This window comes from Rhinopithecus bieti, unplaced genomic scaffold (genome assembly GCF_001698545.2).
Source record: "Rhinopithecus bieti isolate Rb0 unplaced genomic scaffold, ASM169854v2 scaffold_23810, whole genome shotgun sequence".
Classification (NCBI taxonomy): domain Eukaryota; kingdom Metazoa; phylum Chordata; class Mammalia; order Primates; family Cercopithecidae; genus Rhinopithecus; species Rhinopithecus bieti.
In genome coordinates, this window is record NW_016810872.1 from 511,172 (window position 1) to 517,171 (window position 6,000).

Genomic DNA, 6,000 nt, shown 5'->3' on the forward strand with positions numbered 1-6,000 from the left:
GAAGAAAGGATATCAGAGATTGAAGATCAACTTAGAAATAAAGTGTGAAGACAAGATTAGAGAAATAAAGAATAAAAAGGATCCAACAAATCCTCCAAGAAATATGAAACTATGTGAAGACACCAAACCTACGTTTCATTGGTGTACCTGAAAGTGATGGAGAGAATGGAACCAAATTGGAAAACACTCTGCAGGATATTGTCTAGGAGAACTTTCCCAACCTAGCAAGACAGGCCAATACTCAAATTCAGGAAATACAGAGAACACCAAAAGATAATCCTCAAGAAGAGCAACCCCAAGACACATAATAGTCAGATTCACCAAGGTTGAAATGAAGGAAAAAATGTTAAGGCAGCCAGAGAGAAAGGTCAGGTTACCCACAAAGGGAAGCCCATCAGACTAACAGCAGATCTCTCTGCAGAAACCCTATAAGCCAAAGGTGAGTGGGGTCCAATATTCAACATTCTTAAGAAAAAGAATTTTCAATGCAGAATTTCATATCCAGCCAAACTAAGCTTCATAAGCAAAGGATAAATAAAATCCTTTCCAGACAAGCAGATGCTGAGGGATTTTTGTCACCACCAGGCCTGCCTTACAAGAGCTCCTGAAGGAAGCACTAAATATGGAAAGGAAAAACCAGTACCAGCCACCGCAAAAGCATGACAAATTGTAAAGACCATTGACATTATGAAGAAACTGCACCAACTAATGGGCAAAATAACCAGCTACCATCATAATGACAGCATCAAATTCACACATAATAATATTAACCTTGTAAGTAAATGGGCTAAATGCCACAATTAAAAGACACAGACTGGCAAATTGGATAAATAGTCAAGACCCTTCAGTGTGCTGTATTCAGGAGACCCATCTCTCATGCAAAGACACACATAGGTTCAAAATAAAGGAATGGAGTCATATTTACTAAGCAAATGGAAAGCAAAAAACAGCAGGAGTTGCAATCCTAGTCTATGATAAAACAGACTTAAACAAAGATCAAAAGAGACAAAGAAGAGCATTACATAATGGTAAAGGGATCAATTCAACAAGAAAAGCTAACTATCTTAAGTATATATGCACCCAATACAGGAGCACCTCTTTTCATAAAGCAGGTCCTAAGAGACCTCCAAAAAGACTTAGACTCCCACACAATAATAGTGGGAGACTTTAACACCACACTGTCAATATTAGACAGATCAATGAGACGGAAAATTAGGGAAGATATTCAGTACTTAAACTCAGCTCTAGACCAAGCAGACCTAATAGACATCTACAGCACCCTCCACCCCAAATCAACAGAATATACATTCTTCTCAGCACCACATCACAATTAATCTAAAATTGACCACATACTTGAAAGCAAAACACTCCTCAGCACATACAAAAGAACAGAAATCATGACAAACAGTCTCTCAGATCACAATGAAATCAAATTAGAACACAGGATTAAGAAACTCACTCAAAACTGCACAACTACATGGAAACTGAACAACCTGCTTCTGAATGACTACTGGGTAAATAACGAAATGAAGGCAGAAATAAATAAGTTCTTTGAAACCAATGAGAACAAAGACACCATGTACCACAATCTCTGACACACAGCTAAAGCAATGTTTAGAGGGAAATTTATAGCACTAAATGCCCATGGGAGAAAGCAAGAAAGATCTAAAATTGATGTACTAACATCACAATTAAAAAATTTAGAGAAGCGGAAGAGGGCGGAGCAAGATGGCCGAATAGGAACAGCTCCATTCTCCAACTCCCAGCGCAAGCGACACAGAAGACCGGTGATTTCTACATTTTCAATTGAGGTACTGGGGTCGTCTCACTAGGGAGTGCCGGACAATCGGTGCTGGTCAGCTGCTGCTGCCTGACCAGCGAGAGCTGAAGCAGGGCGAGGCATCGCCTCACCTGGAAGCGCAAGGGGGAAGGGGATCCGTTTTCCTAGCCAGGGGAACTGAGACACACAACACCTGGAAAATCGGGTAACTCCCACCCCAATACTGCGCTGTAAGCATACAGGCACACCAGGAGAATATATCCCACACCTGGCCGGGAGGGTCCCACGCCCACGAAGCCTCCCTCACTGCTAACACAGCAGTCTGCCGCGATCTATCCGCAAGGCAGCAGCGAGGCTGGGGGAAATTCCTGGACACATACACCCTCTCAATACTAAACCAAGAAGAATTTGAATCCCTGAATAGACTACTAACAAGTTCTGAAATTCAGACAGTAATTAATAGCCTACAAACCAAAAAAAGCCCAGGACCAGATGGATTCACAGTTGAATTCTACCAGAGGTACAAAGAGAAGCTGGTACCATTCCTTCTGAAACAATTCCAATCAATAGAAAAAGAGGGAATCCTCGCTAACTCATTTTATGAGGCCAGCATCATCCTGATACCAACACCTGGCAGAAAGACAACAATGACAAAAAAATTTCAGGCCCATATCTCCGATGAACGTTGATGTGAAAATTCTCGATAAAATATTGGCAAACCAAATCCAGCAGCACATCAAAAAGCTTATCCACCACAATCAGGTTGGCTCCATCCCTGGGATGCAAGGCTGGTTCAACATACACAGATCAATAAATGTTATTCATCACATAAACACAACCAATGACAAAAAACACATAATTATCTCAATAGATGCAGAAAAGGCCTTTGATAAAATTCAACAACCCTTAAGGCTAAAACTCTCAATAAACAAGGTATTGATGCAATATATCTCAAAATGATAAGAGCTATTTATGACAAACTCACAGCCAATATCATACTAAATGAGCAAAAGCTGGAAGCATTCCCTTTGAAAACTGGCACAAGAAAAAGATGCCCTCTCTCACCACTCCTTTTCAACACAGCATTAGTAGTTCTGGCCAGGGCAATCAGGCAAGAGAAAGAAATAAAGACGTTTCAAATAGAAAGAGAGGAAGTCAAATTGTCTCTGTTTGCAGATGACACGATTGCATATTCAAAAAACCCAATAGTCTCCGCCCCAAATCTCCTTAAGCTGATAAGCAACTTCAGCAAAGTCTCAGGATGCAAAATCAATGTGCAAAAATCACAAGCAATAATAGATAAACAGAGAGCCAAATCATGAGCAAACTTCCATTCACAATTGTTACAAAGAGAATAAAATACCTAGGAATACAACTTACAGGGGACGTGAAGGACCTCTTCAAGAAGTACAAACCACTGCTCAAGAAAATAAGAGAGGACACAAACAAATGGAAAAACATTCCATGCTCATTGATAGGAAGAATCAATATCAGGAAAAGGGCCACACTGTCCAAAGTAATTTATAAAATCATTGTTATCCCCATCAAGCTGCCACTGACTTTCTTCACAGAATTAGGAAAAACTACTTTAAATTTCATATGGAACCAAAAAAAGCCCATATAGCCAAGACAATCCAACTCAAAAAGAACAAAGCTGGAGGCATCATGCTACCTGACTTCAAACTATACTACAAGGCTACAGTAACCAAAACAGCATGGTACTGATACCAAAACAGATATATAGACCAATGGAACAAAACAGAGGCCTCAGACATAACACCACACATCTACAACCTTCTGGTCTTTGACAACCCTGACAAAAACAAGCAAGGAGGAAAGGATTCCATATTTTATAAACGGTGTTGGGAAAACTGTCTAGCCATATGCAGAAAACTGAAACTGGACCCCTGCCTGATACCTTATACAAAATTTAACTCAAGATGGATTAAAGATTTAACTGTAAGACTTAAAACCATAAAAACCCTAGAAGAAAACCTAGGCAATACCATTCAGGACGTAGGCACGGGCAAAAACTTCATGAATAAAACACCAAAAGCAATGGCAACAAAAGCCAAAATTGACAAATGGAATCTAATTAAACTGAAGAGCTTCTGCACAGCAAAAGATCATCAGAGTGAACTACAGAATGGGAAAAAAGTTTTGCAATCTATCCACTGAGAAAGGGCTAATATCCAGAATCTAGAAAGAACTTAAACAAATGTACAAGAAAAAAGAAACAACCCCATTAAAAAGTGGGTGAAGGATATGAACAGACACTTCTCAAAAGAAGACATTTACGAGGCCAACAAACATATATAAAAAAAAGCTCATCATCACTGGTCATTAGAAAAATGCAAATCAAAACCACAATGAGATACAATCTCACGCCAGTTAGAATGGTGATCATTAAAAAGTGAGGAGATAACAGATGCTGGAGAGGATGTGGAGAAATTGGAATGCTTTTACATTGTTGGTGGGAGTGTAAATTAGTTCAACCATTGTGATGACAGTGTGGCAATTCCTCAAGGATCTAGCACCAGAAATACCATTTGACCCAGCAATCCCATTACTGGATATATACCCAAAGGATTATAAATCATTCTACTATAAAGACACATGCACACATATGTTAATTGCAGCACTGTCACAATAGAAAAGAGTTGGAACCAACCCAGATGCCCATCAATGATAGACTGAATAAAGAAAATATGGCACATATACAACATGGAGTACTATGCTGCCATCAAAAAGGATGAGTTTGGGCCAGCCGTGGTGGCTCACACTTGTAATCCTAGCACTTTGGGAGTCCAAGGCAGGCAGATCATGAGGTCAGGCGATCTAGACCATGCTGGCTAACACGGTGAAACCCTGTCTCTACTAAAAATACAAAAAATGACCTGAGCATGGTGGTGGATGCCTGTAGTCCCAGCTACTCAGGAGGCTGAGGCAGGAGAATGGCATGAACCCGGGAGGCAGAGCTTGCAGTGAGTGGAGATCACACCACACACCACTGTGCTCCAGCCTGGGTGACAGAGCGAGACTCTGTTCCAAAAAAAAAAAAAAAAAAAGGATGAGTTCATGTCCTTTGCAGGGACATGGATGTAGCTGGAAACCACCATTCTCAGCAAACTAACACAGGAACAGAAAACCAAACACCGCATGTTCTCACTCATATGTGGGAGATGAACAAAGAGAACACATGAACACAGGGAGAGGAACATTACACACTGAGGTTTCTTGGGGGTATGGGGGGCTAGGGAAGGGATAGCATTAGGAGAAATACCTAATGTAGATGATGGGTTGATGGGTGCAACAAACAACCATGGCACATGTATCCCTATGTAACAAACCTGCACATTCTGCAGATGTATCCCAGAACTTAAAGTATAATTCAAAAAAGAAGGAAGAAATTTTAAAATAAAATAAAATAAAGAAACAAATCCCCCAACAATTTAAAATAACAAACAAACAAAACTTGGAGTTTTGAGCTCCTGATGGTACTGAATTTATCACAAAGGATTCTTGAATTTATAAAAATATTAGCATTTTGTGTAGATTGAGTAAATGACAAGTCTTTACATATGTGTACATATGTACACTATATAAAAAAAGAAAAAAAACTACCTTAAATTTAATATGAAACCAAAAAAGAGCTTGTATAGCCAAGTCAATCCCAAGCAATAAGAACAAGGCTGGAGGCATCATGCTACCTGACTTCAAACTATACTACAAGACTACAGTAACCAAAACAGCATGGTACAGATACCAAAACAGATATAAAGACCAATGGAACAAAACAGAGGCCTCAGAAATAACACCACACATTTACAACCATCTGGTCTTTGACAAACCCAACAAAAACAAGCAGTGGGGAAAGAATTCCCTATTTTACAAATGGTGTTGGGAAAACTGGCCAGCCATATGCAGAAAACTGAAACTGTACATCTTCCTTACAACTTATACAACAATTATCTCAAGATGGATTAAAAATTTAAATATAAGACCTAAAACCATAAAATCCCTAGGCAAAAAACCTAGGCAATACCATTCAGGACATAGGCATGGGCAAAAACTTCATGAATAAAACATCAAAAGCAACGGCAACAAAAGCCAAAATTGACAAATTGAATCTAATTAAACTAAAAGAAACTATCATTAGAGTGAACAGGAAACCTACAGAATGGGAGAAAATTTTGCAATCTGTCTATCTGACAAAGGGC